This window comes from Neovison vison, chromosome 11 (assembly GCF_020171115.1).
Source record: "Neovison vison isolate M4711 chromosome 11, ASM_NN_V1, whole genome shotgun sequence".
Lineage (NCBI taxonomy): Eukaryota > Metazoa > Chordata > Mammalia > Carnivora > Mustelidae > Neogale > Neogale vison.
This window is the reverse complement of record NC_058101.1, coordinates 107937501-107951627: the sequence shown is the minus strand read 5'-3', so window position 1 is coordinate 107951627 and position 14127 is coordinate 107937501. Positions and strand designations below refer to the sequence as shown.

The 14127-nt window shown below is 39.1% G+C and overlaps 1 pseudogene; it reads right to left on the bottom strand.

The window, feature by feature from the left end:
• Window positions 1–5692: 5692 nt before the first annotated feature.
• On the bottom strand, window positions 5693–6580 carry LOC122890448 (annotated as a pseudogene).
• Between the last annotated feature and the right edge of the window lie 7547 nt (window positions 6581–14127).

Below are 14127 nucleotides of genomic sequence, written 5' to 3'. Positions count from 1 at the left end.
GTTTTCCTTAAAGCAACAGGCTTCCATTATTCATTATTGAGAAAATATCTGTCAGATACCCAACCTGAGTAACCGTAATAAGAACTCTTTGGGAACTTTCAGGCAAAATGATGTTCTGTGAAAAGAGCAGCTGGTTTGGATCACAGCCTGGATGTGTGAGTGTTCCTCAAGACCAACACTGTTCTACACTAAAAACAGAGATCTTAAGAGTTCTCATCACAAAGAAAAAAAATTGTTGCCATATGTGGTGAAGGGTGTTAAGACTTATTGCGATCATCTCACTATTTATATAAATGTTGAATCAGTATGTTGTACACCTGAAAGTAGTATGTTATATGTCAATTGTATCTTAATAAATAAAAAAAACTTTAAATAATAAAGAAATGGTATATGTTTATGTCCCCTTTTTTCACAAAAAATATGTGTACTTAAGGCTTAACTTTTAATAAAATTAACAGTTCTATTGTTTTTGAAAGACATCATTAAATGAAACAGCTATTCAGATATTCATCATTAGTATTACTTTATTTTGTTTTTTGAAGTATAGTTGACATACAGTTACATTAGTTTCAGGTCCACAGCATAGTGATTCAATTTCTCTGTACCTTAGGCTATGCTTGCCGCAAGGGTAGCTACCACCTGTCACCCTACAATGCTATCACAGTATCATTGACTGTATGCCCTGTGCTGTGACTTTTATTCTTGGGACTTATTCATTCCATAACTGGAGGCTTATATCCCCTTCTCTTCTTCAGGCTTTTTGCCCATCCTCCCAACCCCGTTTCCTCTGGCAACCATCAGTGTGTTCTATGTATTTGTTGGTCTGATTGTGATTTCTGTTTGTTTTGTTTTGATTTGAGTCCATATATGAGTGAAAATATATGGTATTTGTCTTTCTCTAACTTATTTCACTTACCATTTTACCTCTAGGTCCATCCATGTTGTAAATGGCGACATCTCACTCTTTTATGGCTGAGTTATATTCCATTGTATATACACACATAATATTTTTATTCATTCATCTATTGATGGATGCTTGGGTTGCTTCTATATCTTCCCTGTTGTAAATAATGCTGTAGTAAACGTAAGGGTGCCTGGATGTTTTCGAATTAGTGTTTCTCATTGGTAGTATTTTTATTGCACATATGCTATGTGCATGTTGGGCACCATTGCCTTGAGTTGTGCTTAAGCACTGTTTCTCCCTCTGTTGCTTTGTACTATCAGTGCAAATGCCAATACTGTGGGAACATCACTAATATGATAGCATTGTTATGAAAATAGTTCTGACTTCATGGCTTTTCTGAAAGTGACTCAGGGATCCCCAGAGGTCTGTGTACCACACTTCTGGAGTCACTGATCTAGATTCTCAACTTGCCTTTTTTTTTTTTTTTTTGTCTACATTTTTGATATTCTATAGAAGCAGACTAAGAGAAAAAATACTGGAACATGAAATTTTAATTGTTTTATAGGTTACAAGTTTTAATCTAAAAGAAACAGCAATGTGTTTTCCACTGTACAAAAAGAATTTCCAGAAGTCAAAAGCATACAGTTCTCCAATTTATCTTAGACTATGAGGATGAAAAACAGAATTCAAGCCTTGCAGAACTTACTCATTCAACACATATTTTTAAATGTTTACTCTTATAAAGTTACATGGAAATGAGAAATAGAAAATTTAGAAGTGATAAATATATATTCATACACTTCTATTAAAATGTTTTTTATAATTAATTTAAAATCTATTTATGTGTATGTTCCATACAGTAAATTTCTTCTGTTTAAGTGAATATTTACTTTGAGTTTCCAGTAGAGGAATCCTGGTATCAAATCAATTCTGAAACTATGGCCAATGGCTACAAAGTAACTGCTGCTCAAAAGTAAGGAAAAATGTTACATAGAATTTAGAATCCTTGCTATGCAAAGTTCTCTTTCCTCTCTCCCTCCCTCCCTCCCCTCTTTCCTCCTTTTCTTCCCTTGTCTCTCCCTCCTACCCACCCCCCTTTTTTTTCTTGCCTCTCATTTGTGGAAAAAAGTTTATTTTTAAAGAAATTACCCTCAGTGAACTACCTTCAGTTTGATAAAAGCTCCCCCCCATGTTTTTATTTTTATTATTTTTTAAATTATTTATTTATTTTTTTAAAGATTTTATTCATTTATTTGACAGAGATCACAAGTAGGCAGAGAGGCAGGCAGAGAGAGAGAGAGAGAGAGAGAGAGAGGAGGAAACAGACTCCCTGCTGAGCAGAGAGCCCAGTGTAGGGCTTGATTCCAGAACCCTGGGATTATGACCTGAGCTGAAGGCAGAGACTTTAACCCACTGAGCCACTCAGGCGCCCATATTTTTATTTTTATTTTTAAAGAGACTGTCTATTCTTGCTAAATTGTATCTCTTGGAATGAATCTGAGATAATTATTACACACCACTCCTACCTTCTGTTTTATTTTTATTTTCCACCTACAAGCACCTCTGTGAATTCCTTTCACATGTATAAGGCTATTCTTAGAGCTCTTCCATATCGCAGCGCTAACACCAACTTACCGGGCAGATGCTCTGCTCTTGGAGTCTAAGGATTGTGTAGTTTTAAGAGCCCTGGAGCCAAGGAGCCTTTTGTTCAAATGAATCGTGTTATCTAATGACTTTGGCCAAATTATTTAACCTCAAAGGCCTTGATTTCTTCATCTATAAAGAGGGACTAATATTAGTACCTACTACCTGAGGTTTAATTAAGATAATACACATCAGGTGCTTAGTTCAGGAATGGCACGTAGTTAACATTTAATATATATTATTATTTCTTCTGAGTCTCAGTGTTTTCAGCATTCAGCATATTAGATTATGTATAAATTAACTCTTTTCTGTATGGTTGACTTTTGTGCTAACAAAATTTCTGTAAACAATTGGCTGCTTAAAAAAGAAAAATCTTTTAGTGTGAGGAGATCATAAATGTACGTGTACTGTATACATAGATGTCAAAAGAAAATGCAGTTTATGTTCTCTCTTATATAATCTTTTTTTAAAGTACCTAATGTATGCTGAGTAGGAAAATAGGACAATTTATTCTAATCCAATAATATCTGTTTAATCCAATACATTTAAGTCTTTAGACAACCTGGTTTTGTTTGTTTGTTTGTTTGTTTGTCTAAATTTTGGTATTTTGGCTTCCTTCTTTTCAACCTGCTTTTCTCCCACATGGTGTCTGGGTGGATTGGAGAGGGGTATCCTGTGGTGAAGGGAAGGAGATAGCCTCAAAGATTTATTTTCAAGGCTGTGGACTGTCTTCCAGTCCCTGTGGAAACACTTCTTGTTTACCTATGACTTCTCTTCCCTGTTATCCTTAGAGGGCTGAGGTTGTTGTCTACTCTACAAATCAGGGTGAGGGCTAAGTAGCTTTTTGGTTATTGGCCACAAGCTCTCGGTGACATCCATTCAGTCCCTGAGCACTGCCATCACCACCCTGATTCCTTAGGGTCCCAAAGGAGCTGAATTTGTGCACCACTTTGGGGTCAGGTGGGAATATCCATTTTAGGACCACTCAACGGAGAACCTTCTACTGCCCAATCTCACTGTGCCACAACTCTTACTCTTACTATCACTCCTTCCCTCATGCGAAGAAAGATGAAATCTTCATGATTCAGGCATTCTCGGAAATCAAATACGCTTCTCCTGTCCAGAGCTTTGCTTCAGGAGAGCAGGACCCATGTGTCTCGTGTCTCACCTACTGGATTTCCAACCTTCTTTATCTCACACCCTGAGTTTTGTCTTCAGGGATACCAGCCCTGACTCTCCATATTCTTAAAGTGGTGTTTTGTGATTTAGCCTTCTCTCTTTCTCCTGACAGTCTGCCTTTCAGGTCCACTCTCTCCCTTTAAGAGGTCAAGAAAGTAGCTCTGAGATTCGGTGCTGGTAAATGGTGTCTTTGAGGCTATTTCCTCTCCCTACGGCAATAACTCAGGGCTCAAATTGCTGAAGAAAAGCTGAAAGGACTTCAAGGGGAAATTAAGAACGTTGTTTTAATATTTACAAAATAATGTCCACTGTTAGGTTAATTTGCCGATGTTTGTTTCACTACAAAACCCATACTTTCCCCCCTGAACCTATTTGGCAGTGGGTGAGCTTGTGGTCTTTCAGGGCAAGAGAGAAGAATATCAGAAATCAGATGATTAAAGAGATTGGAAGCAGCTGGAATTTAGACACAAAGAGTGAGATTCTCTGAGAGCAGTTGTGCCAAGAGTTACTACTATAAAACTGGTATTCCCGAACATTTTCTGATGTTGTCTCAAGATTTAAATATCTCCATTTTAAATGATTATTAGTAAAAGGACTCCTGGCAATCCAACACATATAGATTTCTCCCCAAATAATTAGGATATGATTTAAAATATTGCCAGGTAGAATTTCTTTAAAATTTTAACATTTGCTTTGAGACCACCTTAAAAGAACTAGGCTGCGGGAGTCAGTCTGTCTGGAGTTGAGCCCTAGACCACACTCAAAGGGCACGTGAGAACTTCAGTTTTCTGATCTATAAAATGGAGATTGTAACAGTCAACATTTATTAAGTGTTTTCGTATGCCAGACACTCTTCTAAGCACAGACAGATTAATTTGTGTAATCCGTGAATAAGCTCAGGACATATTGTTACAATATTTGTTTGCAGATGACAAAACTGGGTCTCTCAGAGATTAAATTATTTGTGCCCGGTCATATATAGTTAGTTAGCGGTGAAGGTGGGGTTAGAGTCTGGGCTCAGTGTGACTCGAGATCTGAATGATAATGGCTAACACACTTGGACATACTCTATGCCAGGCACTGATCTAAAAATTCCGTATCCCCTAAGATAGGAACTACTTTTATCCCATTTTACAGATTAGAAAACTGAGCACAGAGAGATTAAGCATCTTGATCAAGCAGACATGCTCAGTAAATATAGAGCGAGGTCCACCTGTTCTGGCTTCAGTCTGTGCTCTCAATCTCCGTGCTCTACTGTCTCAAAGGGTTTTCATGGGCAATCACTAAGAAAATCCACACGAAACACTTAGCTCTGCACCTGGCACAGAGGAAATGTTCCATGAAATGAAGTAATTATTATCAACCAGGAAATCCTATAAGTTGGCAAATGTGATTGAGGTCATTGAATCACGGAGTGTTCTGTGCAGGGAGATCTTTTGTTATGTGTGCTTTTCTGGTGACTCTTCTCATGATTTGGTTTTGTGAAATTTCCTTCCTTCATTCATGAATTTGTTCAGTCAGTCTTGTCTCACACGTTACTTTTACTTTTAGTATGCTAACGCTGTGCCAAGTGATGGTGTATGATGTCTAGATACCTCTTTGGAAAAAGGCTCATAGGTTCATTGTACTGAAATTCAAGAAGCACTAAACAGCTTTAAAAACAAATTCTGTATTAGTAGTTGAAATTCTCTCACTAGCTGATTTCAGTTGTAGGGAAGGGACTTGTTCTGGGATTTGGTGACGCCGAGGAGAGCTATCATTTGCCTCCTTCAGGCTGTTTTTGCACTAATCTTGCAACATCTCCGCACTCCGAACTGAGATGTTTTATCTCTTACTCTGAAAACTGTGTGTCAAAATCTTAATGTCCGGCTCACTGTTATTTCCTTAGAGGTTTGATTTTATTTTTGATTTCCGATTTTCCTGGCATATGAAAATTTATTATTGTCATGTGTTCACCATCCAAACTTATGCTTTTGGTCCTTCCTTCTTGCCTTCGTATAAGGCCAAAAGAGAGACACTGGCTATTTTGACAACCTTAACATGAACTCCAGGAAGGTCACTGACAGCATGACCTTTGTGACCAAATCCAGGGGCCAGAACCTCATTATTGTTTTTGATAAAATTCACACAACCATCGTCGGATACGAATGCTGTGATTTTTCAATTTTTTCTTATTGTTTTGCCATTCTTGATCAGCTGGACCCCGACATATTTCCTATAGCAGAATTTGGCTGTTTGGCTTCAACGCTTACTTTTTCCAGCATGATTTCCTTTGCATGGGAAGTTCCTCCGAAAAGGCTTGGCCTTTGGGGCTGGACCCAAATGGGCTTTCTTGGACAATTTATCATGCCACTTCTGATCTCATCTGTGGCTACGGAGTTTCCTGGCAGTAGGAAGACTGTGACACTTGCCCGTCCCTCCCTGGCGCCACTGGCCAGAGAAAAAGAGAGAAACAGCACAGGAAGGAGCCACCTATCATTTCCTTAAATATTTTAAAAACACGGCTTCTGTTCTAAATGCCATTTTGCTTCTGCTGAGGGGTTAAGAGAGAGTTTGTGGAACCTAAAAAGCACAGGTTTTAGAATCAGAGCACAGGTTCTAAGCCAGTTCTCTTGGCTCTTTGACCACTAGTAAATAGTTTAACTGTGTTAAACCTCCGTTCCTGTATTTGAATGGAGACAGCAATTTCTGCCCTGAAGGACCTTGCTGATGGAGGTGGGCAGCGAAAGGCAGAGCCTCCAACCAGCGCTTGCTCTCTAACGCACCTGGCTTGTGCTATGTATTTCTATCACACTATTTTTATCTTCATAATTTTAAGAAATTGTAATTTCATCTCTTTTGACTTAAAGTCATAAACAGGTCATTACTTTTCCAAATCCGTTTTCTTCTGTATAGTGAATCTTGTTCTTTCTTCTTCCCGTTTTTCAAGTGTTGGTAGTGGCAAAAACACCTGTTTCTGGTGCAGTGTTAGGCTGTTAAGGGAGAATTGCTCCTTATCACTGTGGGTACCAGGGCAATAGATTTGACAGGGTGAAGAGGGGAAAAGGAGACCTAAGAGGAAATTTAACACAATAAAAAGGATAAGGGCAAGAATAAGGAAACAGATTTCAAAACTGTTGTGAATATAAGAGCAAACAGAATCAGAACAATGAGAACTACCTTGACTTTTGCAAGCCAACATTTGAAATGATAGAACGATGGAATCAGAGTTTGAGAGGATCTGATAAGCCCAAGGGAGTCTGGCACCCACTGCAAGAATCCCATCCACAGCCTCTCTGCTGTGGGCCCCCCAGCCTGTCTTGTTGGAGAGAAAGGGCTCCTCTCTTCCTGAAACATTCTTTTTTTTTTTTTTAATTAACATATAATGTATTACTTGTTTCAGGGGAACAGGTCTGTGAATCGTCAGTCTTACACAATTCACAGCACTCACCACAGCACATACCCTCCCCAATGTCCATCACCCAGCCACCCCATCCCTCATATCCCCCTCTGCTCCGGCAACCCTCAGGTTGTTTCCTGAGTTTGTAAAATGTTCTAAGGCAGTTCTCCAGGGCTACAAGGTGTTCTGCTGGTCTGAAGGAGATGTCCTTTCACAAAATCTACCATTCTCAGAATGATCACATAATTGTTCTTACTTCTTATATGAAAATCCTTCAAATATTCAGAGATAGTCCTTCCTTCAAATTAAACAACGTTTCTCTTAATTGATCTCTATGGCTTGCTAATGTTTCCCTCAGAATGCAGAGCCCAGAATGGACCTGATTAACAAGTATTTTTTCATGCAGATTATTGTCACACCAGATCTACTGGCATGAGGATTTTTTTTTTTAATCTAAGAGAAGGTTTTATGAATACCTGAATCAGAATTTGAATTGAGACCCAAATGATTTCAAAGATAGGCTATTCCCAGCACTGTATTATTCCATTATAACCGAAATTCTGGGCGCAAGAAATTGATTTTTTCCAGATACCCAATGTTCCTCACCATAATTCTCCACACGTGGTCATTTCTGCCTATAAAGTTTCACACATTTTTGTCCTGGTAAATATTAACTCAATCGTCTCTACGCAGGACTCTACCTTTTGCTCTCCAGGTTCCCTGACGCCAGACAGGTGTTCATACTTTCTGAGCCCGTAGACCTCGCACACATCTAGAGAGAAAAAGTAGCCACAAGGGTCCAGGTTATGGTCATTTTTAAGTCTGCTTGATTTTACTTAAAATAACTTAAACCTGCAGAGGACTGACCATGTCAGTTATGCTTTTGAAACAAAGATATTTGAGCCAAATATTCTTGCAGGGTTTATTCATTTTAAATGGAGCTGGAGGAGCCCCTGGGTGGCTCAGTTGGTTAAATGTCTGCCTTTTGCTCAGGTGATGATCCCAGGACCCTGGGATCGAGTCCCGCATCAGGTTCCCTGCTCAGCAGAGAGCCTGTTTCTCCCTCTCCCTTCTGCTCCCCCTGTTTGTGTGCTCGCGCTCTCTCTCTGTCAAATAAATAAATAAAACTTTTGAAAATAAAGGAAAATGGAACTGGAAATATTTCAGGAGCAGATAGAGGTCTTTAAGTATTTCTTTTTTTTTTAATTTCAGAAATCCTACAAGTCTCCCCAATTATATCTGTTTTTCTAAGAGTTTTCAGTAGAATTAAAGTTTATTTTTTTAAATAATAGAAACAACATAGGTCACCTTTGGTGTTTGGTGCTTCTGGACATTTTTAAGCAAGGAAACATTTTAGAAGTGTTTTCACTTTTTAAAAGATTAGGTAGCTTGCATTCTATCAAGACATATTTTATTATATATTTTCTTACTGTATATTAATCACAGAAATGAGTATTTTACTTAATAATATTTAGCAGACACATTTACCAAAGCTAACTAACATTTCTCCTGGGAACTTCCCTGAGGATTTTCTTGTTTCTGACTTTTGAGGACAGTAAGACTGTCCTAATGATACCTGATGACCAAGAGGATTAATTTACATTATATTTAGAAACATAACCTCCTACATGTTCCTGCATTCAAATGGTAGCCAACAGTTTTAGCTTTTGCAAAAACAGCTTTATTTTCTTTACCTGACATGCAGAAACACTACCTAGGTATTCGGTTTTCTGGTTTGGTTATCATGGTTATTTTTCAGCCACCATTTTAATTTGAACAATGCTACCGTGATTTCTTTTTTTTTTTTTCTCATTTATGATAATAACATGACTTGCCTTAACATGTTAATTAAACTCTATGCCTCTCACGATTTTTATTTTCTCAAGAATACAAACCGATGAAATCTGCGAAGTCCAAGGAAAAAGTCTTGATGTAGTTAAACATCAGAACATTCAGTATGTCTTCTCAGAGCATGTATTGAAGTAATGTGGCACAAGTCTTGTAAAAATAGACAAGTCGTAGCAATTCGCTCTTTAGCACACCATTTATCAGTCACAGGAGAGCATCCAGAGGTACTGTTGAAGTACTTGAATTTCCTGTCCTTATTCTTGAAGTTGCTTTGAAATTTGAGGAGGAACAGCCTTGCAGCTGCTGGCCAAAGTGTTAAGAGTAAGACATATGCTTAAACCAAAGAATGGTGTTAGATGCTTCCTGGAAGGGACACACAGGGCCTGGTAACTTCATAAATTGCTAATGACAACAAACCATGGAGATTGTTGAATGATGTTTAGACTCAGGAAATTAAGGAATCAGAGAATCATAGTGACTGAAGGGGACCTCTCTCTGCATTTATTAAGATCGTTTGGAATCATAACTCAAATGCCTTCCAGGTGGGCGATATAAACTAGCCACGCATCAGGTGGGGACGGGGGTCTGCTCTAACACACACACCCACGTATGGGGAGAGCAGTCCATTCAGGGACAGCGTGCTGCACCTCTACGGGAATGCTGTCCTTGCTGCATATTGTGGGACTTCTCCCAAAAAGACAGGAATCTGGATTTTCATGTGAAAGTTTCTGGGCCACTTTGCACAACTGCACCAATTGTGCAAGTACAGAGGACATACGCAGCAGCACATGCTATGCCCATTTGTGACCCAAACAAAAGATTGCACAAGAACTGAATCTGACCCACTGGTAGGCAGTCTGCCCCTTCTGGCTCACACCGTTAGAAAGTTTTTTGTTATGATTGAAATGAGATCTGTTTTTTAGTAGCTTTGATTCCTTGGATCTTAAGGTCGTGTTGAACAAATGTAATTTTTACACCCCCCCCACACCAGTGTTTCAAATATTTGAAGTTATTTATACTATTTCTCTTAAACTGAGGGACTGAAGAGCCAGTCAAAGAAATACATTGTTAGTCTGTTATGAATGAATAGTAATGAATGTCAGCTCAGTATTAGTGCTCACTTCTTCCCCATCCAAATGGTAGCAGTTACTTTAATAATGCATTCTAGAATATTGCCTTAAATCAAAGTCAAGACAACTGGTCTATTGCTTGGAGACTGTCAATCTCTGGGCTACTCAGCGCAGAGTTCTAAAGGTCTGCCACCTGTGGGCTCCTTCCTGCCAAGTCCTTGAACCCATGAGAGCATGGCTGGCAGGATATTTGGTGAGTGGGATCCTAAAATAGTCTGTTGTGTCCGCACCTGGTGTTGAGGGAACTTGGAGGGAATTTAGCCCCTTGGTGACTTTATGAGCTTTAGACTATATCCTTTCTCACTAATTCCCTCTGTGTGTGTGGCCGGTGTCCATTAGGTTGCAAGGACATGCTGAAAAGCAAGTAATAAAGATTACTAAGTTTGTGCTGTGTATGGCTCTTCCTATACATTAAGTTGTTAAATCCTCATAATAACTCTATGAGGTGCAGTCTTGCATTTTAGTGACAAGGAAACTAAGCACAAGAAACTTAGCCAAGACCACACAGTTAATTGGTGATAAAGCATGGATTCGCACCGCCTTGTTTTGTAACAGGATGTATACATCTTCTTTCCTATAGTTCATCCCAGGTCCCTGGGTCTTCAATATTGACTTAAATTTTCTCACAGACTGGAATGGGGGTGGTGAAAAATACCAACTTTGGTAGAGACTGTGATCTACTCGCTGCCATATGTCTGGCCCTCAGCCAGCCTGACCTCCCTGGGGCTTCACCTCACCTCTCCACCAGCCCACAGACAGTGGTGAACATGCCCGTGTGTCCATGCCTTACCATGGAGGTCTTGTTGCTGATGCTAACCTGCTTTGATGCCTCCTGTCTTCAACCAATATTGAACTTGAGGCTCCACTGTCACTGGAGACCCTGACCGCAGAACTTGGTCCCCTCTATGTTTGAACCTTAATCTAACTTGACTTGAGTGCTTAATGGCTCATGTTGGCTTGGAGCCTTGAACCCCAAACTGACAGGTTTACGTTTGGCTTCTACCACTTAATGGCTATGAGACTTTGAATAAGTGAGATATCTCTTCAAGGTGTACCTCTTAGCAAAATGGAGAAATTATATTTGGATTGGATTAAAAGGATTAAGAAGTAACACACATAAAATGATCTAGTACAGTGTCTAACACAGAAGCCTTCAAAGATACTTCCTATTGCAATAATTTTTATTAGGCAGTAATAACTGAGTAACTCCTAATCAGACCTTTAAAATGTCAGCTCAGCTTTTACCCTAAGCCTCAGGTGGTTGCCCAGGAAAAGATGAAAACACTTGTGATCTTTGATAGCTGGCAACTCCACGCTTAAAGAATTGGGCTTGAAACATGTCCTAACCCATGAGAACAATTGATGAGACATGAATTTGTTAGGAATGATTAATCGGAATGATCACTTACAGTACATATGCAATGAAAGAAACATAATTTTATTGTACATTTTGTAACTACCATTTTATAAAGAAATTGGGAATGGTTATGCTTCTATTTATCTGAGTACTTTTTTTTTTTAGTTGTGTAATACAATCTAGGGGGTTCACATGAACTTGACTTTAAAAAAAACCCACTTATTGGAATATTTGGAAACCATGAAAAAGTATAAAAAAGAAAATAAAAATGACCTATAATTGCATAAATCAGAGTAATTTGGTGTGTACCCTTCTAGTCTTTTTTCTTTATTAATTGTAAAGTAAATAAAGATAAAATAAGAGGAAATACAGAAAAGAATTTCCCAAGTTGTTAAATTGGCTATGAAAGATTTTATTTTATTTTATTTTAAAGATTTATTTATTAGAGAGAGAGTGAGTGAGCATGCATAAGCAGAGAGGGAAAAGAGGCAGAGGGAGAGGGAGAGAAACTCAAGTGGACTCCAGGGCTGAGCACACAGCCTGAAAGGGCTCCATCTCAGGACCCTGAGAACAGACCTGAGCCAAAACCAAGAGTCAGTCACTTTAACTGACTATGCCACCCAGGTGCCCCTGAAAAACAGATTTTAAATGATGGTATATGAATCCCATCCTATTGAGTATATGAGCATATCATATCCATATTGAGTATATGAGCATATCATATTTAATTAACAAGTTACCTGATAAAATTCCAAATTTTACTTCTATAGAATTGGTATCTTTAAAGGATACAGCGTTTCTTTTTCCTTTCAGCATGTGAATCCCCTCCTTATGTTGAGGGACTCCCCCCTACACACATACACCATAGAAGCTGAAAGATATGGGCTATATCTGATTTCCCAGCCTCCTTTGCTAGTGCATGGGCTCTTTCAGACCTCGAATAGAAGGATGGCACGCTGAAGAAGACGGGCTATGCAGAATTTATGTGCTGAGAAGGGACGCAGCTAGTTCCCCCAGTGGACAGTGGCAGTGGTGTCAGCAGCAGTCTTGGGGGTGTCACTGAACTAGAAAATATGACTATTTCAAGTCTCTTTACCCTTATTTAAACATGCCCTCTGAAAGACTAATTTAACTTGCATTCCTGAAATCATGAGCATACCCCATCTAAGTCCTTTACTTCTAAAACGTGTTTCCAGAAGACACAGTATCTCAAAGCCATTGCTAAATTGGGGAAAGAGGTCAGTATAATGTAGAATGTAGTCCAGTCATGACCAGTGTCGCCACAGTGGTCAACAAATAACAAAAATTGAGCACAGAGGACAGGACCACGGTGAGAGGCAGCAAGCCACAGAATGCAGTGCTGGGCATGGGGTGCTTTCATTCTCCTCCTGGGCTTCCTCTGGCATCATCCTAGCCACATACCCTGTCTTCGAAGTGTGTATGACTTGGTTCTCTGACATTATTTTATGAATTTGGTCCTCATCTCCGTGACTGGACAGTCTACTGTTCCCTCACACTTAAGCTAGCTTTCACTTTTTTTAACGGTAGAATCCTGTATTTACTGTAGTGTGTGTGTGTGTGTGTGTGTGTGTGTTTTGACTCGTGTAGCTTTTTATTTATTTGCTTAATTAGAATTGTTAGTGTTTTTGTTAGCATTGTGGTTACATTACAGAGGATTTGTATGCCCTTTTCTAATCCTACTTTTTTCCCTGTGAACTCTGTTATTTTTGGAGTACAGTTCAGCAGGAAAGGAGGTTTCTTTAAAATGCTACATTGGGCTCCAGTGCCCTTGCTTGCCCAGTCACATGAAATCCCAGAGAGACTTGTTAAACACAGATTTCAGAACCTGCTCAGATCTGATCACAAATCTCCAGGGCATGGCTCTGGCAATCTGTTAACATGTGACCTAGATGACTCTTACCTTATACAAGGTAAGGAGACTGCTTGTTCTGTGGCCAGCAATAGTCAGAGTGTTTTGTGTGTTGTTGTTTTTTTTCCCACATTAACATGGTATTGCCCTTAATTAAAGGCCCTCTGTTAAAAATAATTAACTATAATTCTACCACCTTTATGATATAAATCCATCTAAGTCTGTAGGGTTCTCCAGGTCGTCTGTTTTATTGGCAGTAGGGTTTTTTTTTTTTTAATTTATTTATTTTCAGAAAAACAGTATTCATTATTTTTTCACCACACCCAGTGCTCCATGCAAGCCGTGCCCTCTATAATACCCACCACCTGGTACCCCAACCTCCCACCCCCTCCGCCACTTCAAACCCCTCAGATTGTTTTCTTTTAAGATTTAATTTATTTATTTGACAGAAAGAGAGACAGAGATGGCGAAAGACAGCACAAGCAGGGTGGAGAGAGAAATGCAGGCTCCCCACTGAGCAGGGAGCGAATGCAGGCTCAATCCCCGGACCCTGAACCATGACCAGAACTGAATGCAGATGCTTATCGACTGAGCTCCCCAAGCATCCCTGCAGTAGTTCTTTTAAGGTAAGTCTTCTCAGACTTCATTTCATCTAGTCACACCAATGATGAACCCAAGCAGCCTACATAGGGGACCTGCTCATATCTTTATTGTATAATATAGTAATTATCAACTATGATGTAATAAAATCTTTCTCTTTAAATGATACAGATAGGATTATTGAATTTTTAAGCTGCTTTATAAATACTAAGTGCA